At 45.7% G+C, this 17,825-nt stretch overlaps 3 long non-coding RNA genes across 3 annotated transcripts in view; 1 reads left to right on the top strand and 2 right to left on the bottom strand.

Annotated features, from left to right (window-relative positions):
• Positions 1 to 2,870: 2,870 nt before the first annotated feature.
• LOC308575355 overlaps positions 2,871 to 17,825 on the top strand; it is a 29,153-nt gene continuing 14,198 nt past the window's right edge. The window contains exon 1 of the long non-coding RNA XR_014002806.1: positions 2,871 to 3,271. This is a non-coding gene — a long non-coding RNA (uncharacterized lncRNA). The remainder of the gene's footprint in view (positions 3,272 to 17,825) is intronic.
• Positions 11,735 to 13,908, bottom strand: LOC308575613. The gene is made up of 2 exons (XR_014002885.1): positions 13,635 to 13,908; positions 11,735 to 12,426 (listed from the first exon to the last, which is right to left on the bottom strand). It is a non-coding gene; the product is annotated as an uncharacterized lncRNA (long non-coding RNA).
• The window catches only part of LOC308575338, a 31,683-nt gene continuing 29,083 nt past the window's right edge, over positions 15,226 to 17,825 (bottom strand). Inside the window, exon 3 of the long non-coding RNA XR_014002785.1 lies at positions 15,226 to 16,748. This is a non-coding gene — a long non-coding RNA (uncharacterized lncRNA). The remainder of the gene's footprint in view (positions 16,749 to 17,825) is intronic.

Raw genomic sequence — 17,825 nt, 5'->3', positions numbered from 1 at the left:
CCATGTTGCTCGAAAAGTCCAGAGAGAAACCGTATAAAAGGCTTTTCCACCAGTGCCTTGAAACATCTCCTGTCTTCCGCCACTCGGCTTCTCCATCACTTGGTAAGTTGTCTTTCACTGAATCGCTTCTTAGAGGAGAGAAGGAAGGAACTGTTTGGTTATGGAACAGAGATCTTTTTGAAATTTGGTTCGACTCAATTAGCTGTCAATTGAGAGACAAGAAGCAGTTTTGGGAAGAAGAACTCAAATCTCCACATCCTAGGAGTTGTGCTACTAGGATTGTTTTGGGCTCAACAGAAAATTTTAACCTAGAGTTGTATTGGGACTTTTAGAAATGCGAAACTGGGTACTTTCATGGTTGGAGCCAGCTAGGATAAGCAGATATCAGCCGTGGTCCTGAGTGGTTTTGCAAAACCTTGCCTAGTGCTCCTGTTCCCTGTCTTTCTGGAGAAAGCTGCTCTGGCCATGGTCACACCTGCTGCCCATGGAGCATCTGAACTGGGTTTTTGAGGCTCACTCTATGCAGGGCTGCCTTGTTCCAGCCCCACTGACCCTTTCTTGCATGAGGCAGGTCTGGCAGAGCCAGCTGCTCCCCTGAAACCCTGGAAAGGGAGTCCTTCTTTCTGGTGAAGAGAGGTGGGGAACCTCTGGCCCTCCAGACATGGCCAAACTACAACCATCATCTTCCAGAGCCAGTGTGGTGTAGTGGTTAAGAGCGGTAGTCACGTAATATGGGGAACCAGGTTCGCTTCCCTGCTCCTCCACCTGCAGCTGCTGGGTGACCTTGGGCCAGTCATACTTCTCTGAAGTCTCTCAGCCCCACTCACCTCACAGAGTGTTTGTTGTGGGGGAGGAAGGGAAAGGAGAATGTTAGCCGCTTTGAGACTCCTTAAAGGGAGTGAAAGGCGGGATATCAAATCCAAAGTCTTCTTCTTCTTCCCTGCTTTCTTCAGCTGCTGAGATTTGTAGTTCAGATTCAAACCGTTCCCCATTCCTGCTCTAGGGACGACCCTCTGCTAGAAGGTCAGACACATTAAAAGGAGCTCCCTGTCTTCTGAATGTAATGCTGAATGTGGGAAGGGGTATTGCTGGCTACCAGCCACCATGGTTATGCTTTCCCCTCCACGATTGGAGGCAGCATGTTTCTGAACAAAAGTTCTGGAAATCACAAGAGATTTCCTGTGCCTGATCCAGCCAGCTCTTCTTAGGTTCTTTTTAAAATTGTTGTTTAACCTGTCACCAATCCCATTCCCTTGCGTCCCAGGGCAGGCTACAACATTAAACACTTACTTAGATGGGAATCCACATCTTTCTGAAAGTATCCTTGAAAATGTTCTCATTTCAGGTTCTCCAAGACTCCTCCAAGATGTCCAGTGTCAGCATGGGAGTCACCCTTAAGATGCTGCCGATGCCAGACATGGGACCAATTTTCATTCCTTTTCGTTCTGCACTATCGACTGATGAAGTCATAATGTCAGTCACTGTAATGGAACTCAGAATGTTGATCGTAGAATAGCCCACGTTCCCCACCCTAAAGGAAAGCCCCCAGCTGGAAACTGAAATAACAAACCTGGAGATGGTCCGTAATCTCGGAGGCCAGCCATGTCTCCGCGATGACAGGGATGCCATCTTTTCTGACATCCGTAGCCGCCCACACCTCATCTTTGCTCTGTCCCACATGACTCTTTCCTTACAAATTTTCCTTCTAGCTCTGCTGACTGTGTATCTTTCCTCCATTTGCGCCAAGCAACCCTCAAGAGCTGCACATCTTCCCCTGAGGATTCCCGTCTGGGGCCGTTTTTAGCCGTCTGGGCCAGGGCAAAGGGAAGGATGAGATGCATTCCCTATGCAACCGTGAGATGAATTTTTACAGAGATCCTGGGAAGGCAGCTCAGTCTGCAGGACTGTAGGAGGGTCTGTTGACTGGGGAGAAGGCGTTTGACCAGAATGAGGGGTCAGAAAGGGGTGGCAGGCAGGACGCAGGCTTGTCACGGAGAAACAGCTGGAATCAGACAAAGCTGCCCAGATGCACAGACAGCAGAAAAATTGTTTTGCGAGTATCATCCTTAAAAGCCTGCCGGTGTGCGTGTCAACTGTCGGGACATTTCCATCGCTTCTGTTCAGTTATGAACCTGCTCCCTGGCTCATTTATTGACTTCTAAGCTTGCGCTAATAGCCTGAATAAAGATGCTTTTCTTCCTTCCTTCCTCTTTTCTTAAAAAGCGTTTATTAATTTTCCAGTAAGAACATCCAATTAACATATCCAATCCAATCCAATAAAAATAAAAAACTAAAATAAAAAAGTCCAACTGCCTTCCAAATTGTAATCTTATTTTTTACTTCCCACGGTCTGAATTCCAAAGCATTTTCCACATCCTCATAGTCCTGCCTCTTGTCATCAGTTCCATATCATGATTTTATCCGCCTTTCTTCCTTTCAAGCAAGAGTCGTGGCGTGTTTGGGGATGGGAGCCCAACGTCAGCCTTGTCTCCAGTCCTCCCAGTCCTACCTGGAGACGCTGCTGGTTTGCAAGACATGGGCTCTGCCAATGGAGTTTGATGCTCCTACTCATCTGGCTGGTTTCCCTTGTTAATTAGTCGGTGCACTCATTAGCTCTTCTCAGGCATGATCTACACCTTTAAAAGCAATAGTAATGATACATAATAGCTCAGTCTCTGGCAGGCAGCTCGGCACCTTTGATTACAGAGGGTGCCTTGCCAAGGAAGCATTTCCTCAGCTGTTCGTTTCTGAGGGGAATTATGTTGTTCTCTAAAATTTGGATCAGTATGGAAAGTGTCTCCTGAAAGCAGACAGTTCAAAAAATATCGGAAACCCCACGTCCTGGGAAATACTGATCAGTTACTGTATCATTTTCCCTCTCTCTTGTGGCTCCTCTGAAGGACTGAGGGGGAAATGTAGACTGGAGTAGCCACACTTTGGGGGGCTGACGTTCCTGAGGTAAAAAAATGGGGGGAAGAGGGAAAACAGAAGAGGCTCGGGGTTTTTTGCAGGAGGATTTGAAGTGGGAGCCATTTCTTTGATAAATGCCACCACCACTATGGACCCTTGTTTGATTTTTGCTGCTGTTGTTCTCCACGCCTCAGAAAACAACCACAACCGCAAACTATATGTGTTTTATTTGATCACTTGGGTTCTAATCTGCCAGAAGAATAGAGGAGTCAGCCTTCTGCCATGTCTCTGCTCTGAGGCACTGAGGAGGTAAAAAGGAGGCTGGGGCAGCCATGTTGCCGCTGGGGGCGACCTTCCTGAGGTAAAAAAAAAAAGGGAGGGAAAACGGAAGATTTCAGGTAGCAGCCATTCGCTTGATAACCCTTGTCCCCTCCGGCTTTATTAACTTTTCTATTCCAATCCAGCAGTAGAGTAATCTCATGAAATGAAGAAATTAATATTAAGTAAGTAGGTATTTATCCTTCCAGGCTCAAAGCATATGTGTTTTCATGACCACAAGGACTTGCAAAATCCATTTTTGCTGCCTTCTTATTCTAGGGCTGCCATACGACCGGGAATCGCTAAGCAAAATGTCGTCTGGGCAGATTCTTGCTGAATGTTCGGAAAATCTAACTTATGGCAAGTTTAATAATAATAATAAAGCCCCCAGAACTTTTCCAGATGTTCAAACAAAACAAAGAAGAAACACCTCAACAACTTTGAAACTCCCCACAAAAAAGCAGCTCAACAGCTCTGTCCAGATTTTCACTTTGGGGAATACGGCAACCCTAATTAATCCCCAAACCATGAGTTGATAATTTAGAAGTAACTCATCAGTATTTCCCAGGACGTGGGGTTTCCGATATTTTTTGAACTCTCTGCTTTCAGGAGACACTTTCCATACCGACCCCAATTTTAGAGAACAACATAATTTCCCCTCAGAAACGAACAGCTGAGGAAATGCTTCGTTGGCAAGGCACCCTCTGTAATCAAAGGTGCCAAGCTGCCTGCCAGAGTTGGGTGGCGGGATTTAAATTAAACAAGCAAAAAACCAAGGTTTGGGGGGAAAAATTGACATCTTTGGAATCAGAAAGGTTTCAGAAAGAGACAGACTTAAATGTGGTTAAAACGGTGAAATACCTAGGGGTGAACATGACTGCCAAAAACCTGAATCTATTTAAGGACAATTATGACAAGTGTTGGTCAGAAATCAAAAAGGATTTAGAAAGTTGGTCAAGACTGAAACTTTCCTTGTTGGGCCGAATTGCTGCTATAAAGATGAATGTATTGCCAAAAATGCTGTTTTTGTTTCAGACCCTACAGATTGTGGACAAGGTGGAATGTTTTAGAAAGTGGCAGAGAGACATCTCCAAATTTGTCTGGCAGGGCAAAAAGCCCAGAATAAAATTTAAAATATTAACTGATGCTAAGGAAAGAGGGGGGTTTGCCCTGCCAGACTTAAGGCTGTATTATGAATCTGCAGCTTTCTGCTGGTTGAAAGACTGGTTCCTTCTTGAGAACACTGATGTCCTGGATCTGGAAGGGTTTAATAATGCTTTTGGATGGCATGCTTATTTGTGGTACGACAAGGTAAAAATTCATAAGACTTTCAAGAACCATATTGTCAGGAAAGCAATATTTAATGTCTGGATAAAATACAAAGACTTATTAGAAAACAAGACCCCAAGGTGGCTGTCACCAATGGAGGCTAAGGCTTGGAAAAGACTCAATATGGAGGCCAAATGGCCGAAATATTGGGAAATACTAGAAAAAGTAGGAGATACTTGGAGGTTGCAGAGTCTTGAGAAATTAAAGGATAAAGTGCAAGATTGGCTACACTATGCTCAGATCAGGGAGATCTTTATTTTGGATAAAAAAGTAGGTTTCCAGGTGGAAAAATCAAAACTAGAAACAGAATTGTTGGAACCTAAGTCAAAGGTACTTTCAAAAATGTACAACTTGCTGTTAAAATGGAATACTCAGGATGAAACAGTTAAATCAGCCATGATAAAATGGGCACAGGACATTGGGTACAACATCATGTTTGCTGACTGGGAAAGGTTATGGACCACCGGTGTGAGTTTCACGGCATGTAATGCCTTGAAAGAAAATATTATGAAAATGATATACAGGTGGTACATGACCCCAGTCAAGCTTGCAAAAATATATCACTTGCATGATAACAAATGTTGGAAATGTAAGGAGACTGAAGGAACATTCTTTCACCTTTGGTGGACGTGCCCGAGAGTTAAGGCCTTTTGGGAAATGATATATAATGAACTAAAAAAGGTATTTAAGTATACCTTCCCTAAGAAACCAGAGGCCTTCCTTTTGGGCATTGTCGGCCAGAGGGTGCTAAAGAAGGACCGAACTTTCTTTATGTATGCAACAACAGCAGCAAGAATACTTATTGCAAAATATTGGAAGACCCAAGATTTGCCCACCCTGGAAGAATGGCAGACGCAACTGATAGACTACATGGAACTGGCAGAAATGACTGGCAGAATTCGAGACCTGGGAGAAGAGGCAGTGGAAGAGGACTGGAAAAAGTTTAAGGACTATCTACAAAAACATTGTAAACTGTATGAATGTTAAGAAAATGCACGATAGAAAACATCAGTAATTTAGATGCATCAGTAATTTAGATGAAAGACATGTGAGAATAAGTGATGGTTTAGAAATTGACGGAATTTGAAGTAATATTATGTCTAAATTAAGCAGTTCAGTATTTGGGAAAATATTTAAAGTTTGAGACATAATATCTGAGAACTACAAAATAAGAATTGAAATAAGGTAATAAATTGCTGCCTTTAATCTTATTTTTAAGAACGCAGGAAAGGGAGATGTGAGGAAGTCCAAAGGCTATGGAAATTCGATATATGAAAAGTTGTTTTTGTTGTATTTTTTCTAATTTATGTTTAACTTTTTGTTGTTCTGGGTTTTTCTTTGTTTGTTTACTTCGGTGATGGTGTTACATATGTTTGGTGTCAGAGCCGCTTCCAGGTCCCGGCTCACAGAGGACCACGCTAGCTGGTAGTATTGTACAAAAGTCTTTATTGAGTTACAGTTTCCATTTTGAGCCACAGCGTGCAGCTCTCCGTCTTAGAAGCTAGACCGGTGAAGCTCCGTCTGAGTCTCCGCCTCCTGTACACCAACTTAATACTCTAGCCTTCCTCCACCTCTTCCGTCTTTCCTTCCTCCTCTGGGTCCCTCTACCCCCCGTGGTCTCTTCCTTCCTGGACTCTTCTGACGCCGACCCCCCGGACTCTTCTCCCTCCTTGCGGCGGGCTTTAGGACCTGGCTCCCTATCCGGACTGCTTACTGTGCCGCCTTCCTGTGCATTTGAACTTGGTGCGCGCGCGCAGCCTTCAACCTTCCTCTTGACCGTTTCCTCGCTCCCCGATGGAGGTGTGGCCAATCCTAACTCCTGCCTTCCCGCTTGCGGCGAGCCGCCAGCTCCCGATACCTGGGACCCCTCCCCCCTACCGTGCTCTGGTGGGGAAGCTGGTCCCGATTTCCAACTGCTGCTCTCTGAGTCTCCTCTGGTCCCTTCTTCCTGGGATGTCCCCTTAGGTGCCCCCCTTGCTCTGACCACTGGCGCCCCTTTCTGTGAATCCTCCGATTCACTGGAAAGACTCGGAGATCTCGGGCCGCCGTCATCGCTCATATTTCCTTCGGATTCCTCCCCCTCGCTCTCTGTTTCCTCCCTTTCCTGTGCCTCTGCTCCTGAACGCCTGACATTTGGTGTTTTTCTTTTTTTCTGTTTAAAATCTGCAATAAATATCTTTATTAAAAAAAAAACAAGCTGCCTGCCAGAGACTGAGCTGTTATGTATCATTACTATTGCTTTTAAAGGTGTAGATCATGCCTGAGAAGTGCTAATGAGTGCACCGACTAATTAACAAGGGAAACCAGCCAGATGAGTAGGAGCATCAAACTCCATTGGCAGAGCCCATGTCTTGCAAACAGAAGATCAACAACAAGCAGCGTCTCCAGGTAGGACTGGGAGGACTGGAGACAAGGCTGACGTTGGGCTCCCATCCCAAAACACGCCACGACTCTTGCTTGAAAGGAAGAAAGGCGGATAAAATCATGATATGGAACTGACGACAAGAGGCAGGACTATGAGGATGTAGAAAATGCTTTGGAATTCAGACCGTGGGAAGTCAAAAAAAATTAGATTACTATTTGGAAGACAATTGGACTTTTTTATTTTAGTTTTTTTATCTTTATTGGATTGGATTTGATATGTTAATTGGATGTTCTTATTGGAAAATTAATAAACGCTTTTTTAAAAGAAGAGGAAGGAAGGAAGAAAAGCATCTTTATTCAGGCTATTAGTGCAAGCTTAGAAGTCAATACATGAGCAAGGGAGCAGGTTCATAACTGAACAGAAGCTATGGAAATGTCCCGACAGTTGACACGCACACCGGCAGGCTTTTAAGGATGATACTCGCAAAACAATTTTTCTGCTGTCTGTGCATCTGGGCAGCTTTGTCTGATTCCAGCTGTTTCTCCGTGACAAGCCTGCGTCCTGCCTGCCACCCCTTTCTGACCCCTCATTCTGGTCAAACCCCTTCTCCCCGATTAACAGACCCTCCTACAGTCCTGCAGACTGAGCTGCCTTCCCAGGATCTCTGTAAAAATTCATCTCACGGTTGCATAGGGAATGCATCTCATCCTTCCCTTTGCCCTGGCCCAGGCGGCTAAAAACGGCCCCAGACGGGAATCCTCAGTGGAAGATGTGCAGCTCTTGAGGGTTGCTTGGCGCAAATGGAGGAAAGATACACAGTCAGCAGAGCTAGAAGGAAAATTTGTAAGGAAAGAGTCATGTGGGACAGAGCAAAGATGAGGTGTGGGCGGCTACGGATGTCAGAAAAGATGGCATCTCTGTCATCGCGGAGACCTGGCTGGCCTCCGAGATTACGAACCATCTCCAGGTTTGTTATTTCAATTTCCTGCTGGGGGCTTTCCTTTAGGGGGGGGGGACGTGGGCTATTCTAGGATCGATATTCTGAGTGACATTAAAACTGCATTCTCTTCTAAACATGAGAACATCTAGGATATCCAATTAAGCAGCAGAAGCAAATCTTCAAAACTTCATGACGTCAACGACTAATATTTGCAAAATAAAAGGAAGGGAAATTGGTCCCTTGACTAACATCTTCAGCACCACTGGGCTGAGTCCCATGCTGACAGTGGACATCTTGGAGGAGTCTTGGAGAACCTGAAATGAGAACATTTTCAAGGATACTTTCAGAAAGATGTGGATTCCCATCGAAATAAGTGTTTAATGTTGTAGCCTGCCCTGGGACCCAAGGGAAAGGGATGGGTGACAGGTTAAACAACAATTTTAAAAAGAACCTAAGAAGAGCTGGCTGGATCAGGCACAGGAAATCTCTTGTGATTTCCAGAACTTTTGTTCAGAAACATGCTGCCTCCAATCGTGGAGGGGAAAGTATAACCATGGTGGCTGGTAGCCAGCAATACCCCTTCCCACATTCAGCATTACATTCAGAGCTCCTTTTAATGTGTCCGACCTTCTAGCAGAGTGTTGTCCCTAGAGCAGGAATGGGGAACGCTTTGAATCTGAACTACAAATCTCAGCAGCTGAAGGAAGCAGGGAAGAAGAAGAAGTGTTTGGATTTGATATCCCGCCTTTCACTCCCTTTAAGGAGTCTCAAAGCGGCTAACATTCTCCTTTCCCTTCCTCCCCCACAACAAACACTCTGTGAGGTGAGTGGGGCTGAGAGACTTCAGAGAAGTGTGACTAGACCAAGGTCACCCAGCAGCTGCAGGTGGAGGAGCAGGGAAGCGAACCTGGTTCCCCATATTACGTGACTACCGCTCCTAACCACTACACCACACTGGCTCTGGAAGATGATGGTTGTAGTTTGGCCATGTCTGGAGGGCCAGAGGTTCCCCACCTCTCTTCACCAGAAAGAAGGATTCCCTTTCCAGGGTTTCAGGGGAGCACCTGGCTCTGCCAGACCTGCCTCATGCAAGAAAGGGTCAGTGGGGCTGGAACAAGGCAGCCCTGCATAGAGTGAGCCTCAAAAATCCAGTTCAGCTGCTCCATGGGCAGCAGGTGTGACCATGGCCAGAGCAGCTTTCTCCAGAAAGACAGGGAACAGGGACACTAGGCAAGGTTTTGCAAAACCACTCAGGACCACGGCTGCTATCTTCTTTTCCTAGCTGGCTCCAACCATGAAAGTACCCAGTTTCGCATTTCTAAAAGCCCCAATACAACTCTAGGTTAAAATTTTCTGTTGAGCCCAAAACAATCCCAGTAACACAACTCCTAGGATGTAGAGATTTGAGTTCTTCCCAAAACTGCTTCTTGTCTCTCAATTGACAGCTAATTGAGTCAAACCAAATTTCAAAATTATCTCTGTTCCATAATCAAACAGTTCCTTCCTTCTCTCCTCTAAGAGGCAATTCAGTTAAAGACAACTTACCAAGTGATAGAGAAGCCAAGTGACAGGAGAGAGGAGATGTTTCAAGGCACTGGTGGAAAAGCCTTTTATACAGTTTCTCTCTGGACTTTTTGGGCAACAGTTTGGCATGGCATCGCCCTCCCACCCCTGGCCACCCTCCCAGACCATGTAACTCAATTTTACTATGTTGTAAGATGTAATCTTTCATGTCAGGTGACTTCTTGGCTCAGGAAACTGCTTTGCTTTCTTTTGGCTCAGCTTCATCTTGGAAGTTCTTCGTGTTCCTCTTTGTGGGATTTGGGGTTTTTTCTTAAGCCTTCATGCTTCTGAAGCATCATATGTGGAGCATCACGGCTACAGACAAACTTCATTGTTGAAACACATTTAAAACACTTTTCCCTCTTCACAGAATTCTGTGTAGGGAATTTTTTAATATTTGATGAATTATTGTATTTTAATCTTTTGTTGGAAGCCGCTCAGAGTGGCTGGGGAAACCCAGCCTGATGGGTGGGGTATAAATAAATTACTATTATTATTATTATTATTATTATTATTATTATTATTATTATTAGGCACTGTAGATCTTTAAGGGGGCTGGGAATTGTAGCACTGTGAGGGGGGGGACAGGCACTGGACAGGATCCACACACCCCGGATCCCTTAAAGAGGATATCCTTAATGAGGAGGGGCAGGCAGAGGCTACAACCTCCCCTCCATCCAAACAAAGGCTTACTTGCATTTCCCAGCAGCAGGTACCCAGAGGCAGAATGCGGAGGAGGGAGAAGGAAGGCTCCATGGCCAGTAGCCATTGGTAGCCTTATTATCCTCCACAAAACTGCCTCATCGCCTTTCAAAGCCATCCAAATTGGTGGCCATCGCTGTCTCCTGTGGGGGGGAGTTCCGCAGTTTAGTGAGAGGAGAAAACAGGATGGGTGCACCGATAGATAAAACCATGGGTAGGCAAAGTAAGGCCTGGGGGCCAGATCCAGCCCAATTGCCTTCTAAATCCGGCCCTCGGATGGTCCGGGAATCAGCATGTTTTTACATGAGTAGAATGTGTCTTTTATTTAAAATGCATCTCTGGGTTATTTGTGGGGCATAGGAATTTGTTCATTATTTTTTTCCAACACAATGTCTGAGGGACAATGGAGTTTGCAGGTGAAGCACGTTTTCTGCCTCAAAAGACTCTGGTCCCTATAGCTGGCTAAGGGTGCTGGGAATCATAGCTCTGTGAGGGGTAAGCTACATTTCCCAGAATTCTTGGGGAGGACAATGTTCCGTGATTCCTGGAACTGTCAGTGTTCAAGGCCTTTTTTATGCTGTTACAATGACCCTGCAAATGTTTGGAGCAGAGATTATTGGTGAGCAGGCCTTTGAGAGAGGGAAGGAGATGATGCTTCTGAAGCCTGAAGGAGTCAAGAGAACACCCTGAACTCCATTAAAAGGAACACAGAGAATATCATCCAAGGTGAAGCTGAGCCCAAATGAAGCAAAGCACATTCCCGAGGCAAGGTGTAACCAGGCTGCAAGATACCTTTCGGAACATAGTGGGGGAAGGTTGAATATTGTCCTGGTCTTCTGGTCACAGCTTAGGAATGTTTGTCCCTTCAACCTGTTAATTTTAGAAATCCCAGTTTCTCACTGTTTCCAAATGTGAATTCAGCTCTCTTCGTGTCTGCAGCAGTTTTTTATTTATTTATTTATTTATTTATTTATTAAACCTTGTGAAAATTCATAAGCATCAATGCAAAATTCTCCCAATCCCCCACATTTTGACATGGAATTTTGCAATCAAAGTCCACTGATATAATCCAGATTTGTATGTTAAACTAATTCACTAATCTCTTCATTTTATGCACTCTTTCATCTTAACTTATGGGTTTTTCTTTCTTTCAAAATATTGCTTGCTTGGGGAACAGCATCACACCTTCATACAAGTGTGTATTTCGAAGGGTGCCGTGTTTTGGCTATTATGTCAATTTGCAAATTGTGAATTGGATAGATTCACCTTTAAATGCAAACTAAACTCAACGCCCCTAATCCCATTCCTGGCAAGGGTAAAAAGTACTCTCAGAAGAGTCCTCTTTCTGCTGACTTCATCACGACTGGACACCTTGGAACTGCAGAAAGAGCTTCCAAGGAGTAGCTGGGAACCCCTCCTTCCGCCCGAGCGGTGCCTGTCTTGGCAGGGACTTTCAGGCAGGAGAAGCTAATCGGGGTCAGGGCAGATGGGTGTTGGACAGGATCAGACACATATCAAGGAGACATATTTGTGATTGCCAGTTGCACTTCATGAAAGGTGAGCTGAGAACCAGTAAAGCAGGAGAAAAAACACGCAAGAGGCCTCTGTGATGCTGCAGTGAAGCTTTAATGGTTAGCAAGGAAGGAGGGAACATTCTCTGGGATCAACAGGTCAAGCAGGAGAAGACATTCAACATTAAGAGATTAAAGGAAAGCAAAACACTCATAAAAGTGTTCACAGGAGGCCAAAATGGCCCCAGGCAAGAGCCTCTCGGTGGAAGATGTGGAGATCTTCCGCCAATTCTGACTCAGTGAACTGAGGCTTGCTTGGCAGAAATGGAGGAAAGATACACTCAGCAGAGGAGGAAGGAAGATTTGCAAGGGGAAAGAATGTGTTACAGAGCAAAGATGACATGTCGGCAGCCATGGATAGTTTGCGTAGTGGGCGCTCAGCATTTTGGACTTCCTGGCCCTCAAGAGCACAAACCATACGCAGGTTTCTTGACTCAGCTGTCAGTTGGGGGCTTTACCTTAGGATCAGAAAAGCAGACGATTCTCAACTGGGTGCATCTGGTGAGTGACATGACTGCCCTGCATTCTGTTCAAAACGTGAGACCATCCAAAGTATCAAAGGAAGCATCAGAAGTGAATCCTCAGTGAGGGAATTGTGGCCGCTTGATACTGAATCTGAATTTGTTTACTATAGCTAAAAATTGATCTATTCGGTCGGAGCCCTCCGGGATATCTGAAGAGGGAGTTCCATTGTTGATACTGGACATCTTGCAAGAATCTTGGATACTCTGAAATGATACGTTTTCAAGGATACTTTCAGAAACACGTGAAAACAGGGGAAATCAGACATTATCTCTCATAACCAGAGAAATATTTGTCAGACAGGAAGGAGGCAGTTCCGCTTACTTTTCAGCTTTTATATTGAGATTCCTTTATGATGACTTAAAGAATGCATATCCAGGAAGGAGACAGTTCAGATAACGAGAGATATGAAAGATTAATTTAATGTTGATTTTTAATTGTTGCAGCCAGGCCTGGGACAGCAAGGTGAATGATGGTAAAGCATTAAAATAGTGATCTTCAAATGGAAAAGTCTCAATGATTCCCACCCCCATTTGACAGGTTGTGTCTCTCTGACCCTTCTCCCTCTCCCTCTGAAATTTGAGAGACGTCTCTCATGCTCTGGCCCTGCAGGATCCTTCCTCTTCTGGGCTCAGACTGTTGGTCCCCCTAGTTGAGTGTTGTTTCTACAGCAGGGATGGGGACAGGTAGCCTTCCAGAGCTTGTGGAACTACAACTCCCAGCAGCCCTAGCAGCCAACATTGGCCAAGGCCAGAGGGGGTGGGAGTTGTTTTACATCTGGAGGACCACAGGTTCCCCAGCCCTGCTAAGCTGTGAGTGGGATTGACGTCCCAGGAGTCCAGCTGAGCCTCTTTCCCTGTCTGACCTGCCTCACCCAAGAAAAGGCAACTGTCAGCCCTGCCTAAAGTGCTCCTCAGTCCTCCCGTTGAGATGCAACGTGGGCATATCCTGTGACAACGGCACAGCGCCTTTCTCAGAAGAAGAGGAGGATGGGGCACTGGCCTGAGATTCCCAGAGGAGGGAAAATGGGTCCAGGGATCTTCCCATTACACAGAGCTGCTCTTTCAAACAAAGCACAACCAGATCCAGAACAGGACATCTTCCCCTTGCCAGTTCTGGTCTCTTAGGAGGAAGAGATCCCCCTTTACACCCTCATCCAACTCCATCCCAGAGAGGGCCCAGCTCCACATTTCAGAAGTCCTATTAGAAGTGGGACTTCTCTTTGAACCCAAAACAATGCCAGCGGCACAGGGAATTGCAAGTAAAGAACTGAAGGTCTCTTCCGAAATCTGATTTCCATGTGAAGCTAAGAAGGAAGGCATGTTGGGGGAAAAACCCAGTAAATAACTACCCCATAGTCAATCCTTTGCAAACTTCTTTGCTCTAGTAATCAATTTACTTAAAAGGAGCTAACCAAAAGCTGAAGAAGCTGAGCAGCCGAAGAGAGGAGATCTTCAAAAGCGCTGGTGGAAAAGCCCTACGCGCTGAGCCCTTTTATACCGTTTCTCTCTGCCCTTGGAGCAAATACTTTGGTGCAGCATCACTAATTTGGCTACGTATAGCCCACCTCCACTTTTTGGCCAGACTGTCCCTAGCCATTGGAACTCCATCCGACTGCAATGCAATGTGTTCCAAGAAGTTATTGGTCATGTCAGCCTCCTGCTTGGCTTTCTTTTGACTAGGCTTCAATTTGGGTGATGTTCATTGTGTTCCTTTTAAATGTTATTTGTGGCATTTACTTGACTCAGCCCTGCTTACGCCTTTGCACCTATGAACACACTCGTTGTCGCAATCGCATATGAAGCCCATTTTCTGCCTCATAGGACTCTGTACCTATAGATGGCTGGGAATCATAGCTCTGTGAGGCGTAAGCTACATCTCCCAGATTTTTTTGGGAGGAAAACGTTCTGTGATTTCTGCCATGAGCTATGATTAGCCAAATTAGTGGTGCTTAAGCAAGATATTCGCTTCAGCTGCAGAGAGAAACTGCGTAAAAGGGCTCAGTGCGTAGGGCTTTTCCACCAGCGCTTTTGAAGATCTCCCTTCTTCCCCTCAACTTCTTCAGCTTTTGGTAAGCTCCTTTTAAGTAAATTGATTACTAGAGCAAATAAGTTTGCAGCTGATTGTTTATGGGGCAGTTATTTGGACAGAAGGGACTTCTTCACCCAGAACAGAGTCATACTGTGCCAGTCTCTCCCATGCTCACATGACATTTTGCCCTCACAGTTCTGCTGTTCCCAACACCCCTAAGAGTCTACAGTGCCCAGAGTTCTATGAAGGGGAACAGTTGCTTAAGGTATGTTTTAAAGAAGTCATCCGTATGTAGGTTATGCTCCATAGATGATGCTTCAGAAGCCTGAAGGAGTCAAGAGAACACCTTGAATACCATGAAAAGGAACACAGAGAACATCATCCAAGGTGAAGCTGAGTCAAAATTAAGCAAAGCAGTTTCCCGATCCAAGGTGTAATCTGGCCTGCAAGATACCTTTAGGAACATAGTAGGGGAAGGTTCGATGTTGTGGGAAGATGGCTAGGAACATTTTGGTATAATCTAGAGTTAACTGAGGTGGGGTATACTTAGCCAAATTGCTGATGATATGTAATGATACATTGGCCGGGGTATTGTTATGCAAATGAGGTCGGGGGGAGGATCGCCATCACCTCCCCCAATTCTTGAAGGGTAGTTCATTAAAGGACTCCGGGGGGCGTTGCCTTGTCCGAAACCTACGGAGGCTAGGGCCTAAAGCGCGCTCCCGAGCGGTAACCCCTTGGGGAGCGCCTAGGGATGTGCATCACGGGGGCTCCCCCTGTTGGTGCTTAAACCCTTCCCGGTTAGACCGGATAGTCTGTTAGGGCCAATGCCTAAGGCCAATACCGCTCTTACCTGTAATCAATAAAGTTGTGGCCATTTTTCGCCCATTAACCTAAATTCTGGTGTCCGGTGTCTTTATTTATTCCATCTGTGGGAGGGGGCGGGTATTGCCACGCAGCAGGAGACACTTTCCATACTGATCCAAATTTTAGAGAACAACATAATTTCCCCTCAGAAACGAACAGCTGAGGAAATGCTTCCTTGGCAAGGCACCCTCTGTAATCAAAGGTGCCGAGCTGCCTGCCAGAGACTGAGCTGTTATGTATCATTACTATTGCTTTTAAAGGTGTAGATCATGCCTGAGAAGCGCTAATGAGTGCACCGACTAATTAACAAGGGAAACCAGCCAGATGAGTAGGAGCATCAAACTCCATTGGCAGAGCGCATGTCTGGCAAACCAGCAGCGTCTCCAGGTAGGACTGGGAGGACTGGAGACAAGGCTGACATTGGGCTCCCATCCCCAAACACGCCACGACTCTTGCTTGAAAGGAAGAAAGGCGGATAAAATCATGATATGGAATTGTGAAAACACTGGCGACAAGAGGCAGGACTATGAGGATGTGGAAAATGCTTTGGAATTCAGACCGTGGGAAGTAAAAAAAAAAAAAAGATTACAATTTGGAAGACAATTGGACTTTTTTATTTTAGTTTTTTTATCTTTATTGGATTGGATTTGATATGTTAATTGGATGTTCTTATTGGAAAATTAATAAACGCTTTTTTAAAAGAAGAGGGAGGAAGGAAGAAAAGCATCTTTATTCAGGCCATTAGCGCAAGCTTAGAAGTCAATACATGAGGAAGGGAGCAGGTTCATAACTGAACAGAAGCGATCGAAATGTCCCGACAGTTGACACGCACACCGGCAGGCTTTTAAGGATGATACTCGCAAAACAATTTTTCTGCTGTCTGTGCATCTGGGCAGCTTTGTCTGATTCCAGCTGTTTCTCCGTGACAAGCCTGCGTCCTGCCTGCCACCCCTTTCTGACCCCTCATTGTGGTCAAACGCCTTCTCCCCAATTAACAGACCCTCCTACAGTCCTGCAGACTGAGCTGCCTTCCCAGGATCTCTGTAAAAATTCATCTCACGGTTGCATAGGGAATGCATCTCATCCTTCCCTTTGCCCCGGCCCAGACGGCTAAAAACGGCCCCAGACGGGAATCCTCAGTGGAAGATGTGCAGCTCTTGAGGGTTGCTTGGCGCAAATGGAGGAAAGATACACAGTCAGCAGAGCTAGAAGGAAAATTTGTAAGGAAAGAGTCATGTGGGACAGAGCAAAGATGAGGTGTGGGCGGCTACGGATGTCAGAAAAGATGGCATCTCTGTCATCGCGGAGACATGGCTGGCCTCCGAGATTATGAACCATCTCCAGGTTTGTTATTTCAGTTTCCAGCTGGGGGCTTTCCTTTAGGGTGGGGAACGTGGGCTACTCTAGGGTCCATATTCTGAGTGACATTAAAACTGCATTCTCTTCTAAACATGAGAACATCTAGGATATCCAATTAAGCAGCAGAAGCAAATCCTCAAAACATCATGATGTCATCAGCCAACATTCGAAAACGAAAAGGAAATAAAATTGGTCCCATGTCTGGCATCATCGGCGCCTTAAGGGTGAATCCCATGCTGACAGTGGACATCTTGGAGGAGTCTTGGAGAACCTGAAATGAGAACATTTTCAAGGATACTTTCAGAAAGATGTGGATTCCCAAAGAACTAAGTGTTTAATGTTGTAGCCTGCCCTGGGATGCAAGGGAAAGGGATGGGTGACAGGTTAAACAACAATTTTAAAAAGAACCTAAGAAGAGCTGGCTGGATCAGGCACAGGAAATCTCTTGTGATTTCCGGAACTTTTGTTCAGAAACATGCTGCCTCCAATCGTGGAGGGGAAAGTATAACCATGGTGGCTGGTAGCCAGCAATACCTCTTCCCACATTCAGCATTACATTCAGAGCTCCTTTTAATGTGTCCGACCTTCTAGCAGAGTGTTGTCCCTAGAGCAGGAATGGGGAACGCTTTGAATCTGAACTACAAATCTCAGCAGCTGAAGGAAGCAGGGAAGAAGAAGAAGTGTTTGGATTTGATATCCCGCCTTTCACTCCCTTTAAGGAGTCTCAAAGCGGCTAACATTCTCCTTTCCCTTCCTCCCCCACAACAAACACTCTGTGAGGTGAGTGGGGCTGAGAGACTTCAGAGAAGTGTGACTAGCCCAAGGTCACCCAGCAGCTGCAGGTGGAGGAGCAGGGAAGCGAACCTGGTTCCCCATATTACGTGACTACCGCTCCTAACCACTACACCACACTGGCTCTGGAAGATGATGGTTGTAGTTTGGCCATGTCTGGAGGGCCAGAGGTTCCCCACCTCTCTTCACCAGAAAGAAGGATTCCCTTTCCAGGGTTTCAGGGGAGCACCTGGCTCTGCCAGACCTGCCTCATGCAAGAAAGGGTCAGTGGGGCTGGAACAAGGCAGCCCTGCATAGAGTGAGCCTCAAAAACTCAGTTCAGCTGCTCCATGGGCAGCAGGTGTGACCATGGCCAGAGCAGCTTTCTCCAGAAAGACAGGGAACAGGGACACTAGGCAAGGTTTTGCAAAACCACTCAGGACCACGGCTGCTATCTTCTTTTCCTAGCTGGCTCCAACCATGAAAGTACCCAGTTTCGCATTTCTAAAAGCCCCAATACAACTCTAGGTTAAAATTTTCTGTTGAGCCCAAAACAATCCCAGTAACACAACTCCTA

Source organism: Podarcis bocagei, assembly GCF_964188305.1.
Source record: "Podarcis bocagei genome assembly, chromosome: 16".
Classification (NCBI taxonomy): Eukaryota; Metazoa; Chordata; class Lepidosauria; order Squamata; family Lacertidae; genus Podarcis; species Podarcis bocagei.
The sequence above is the reverse complement of the archived record's forward strand: the minus strand, read 5'-3'. Positions and strand labels throughout refer to the sequence as shown.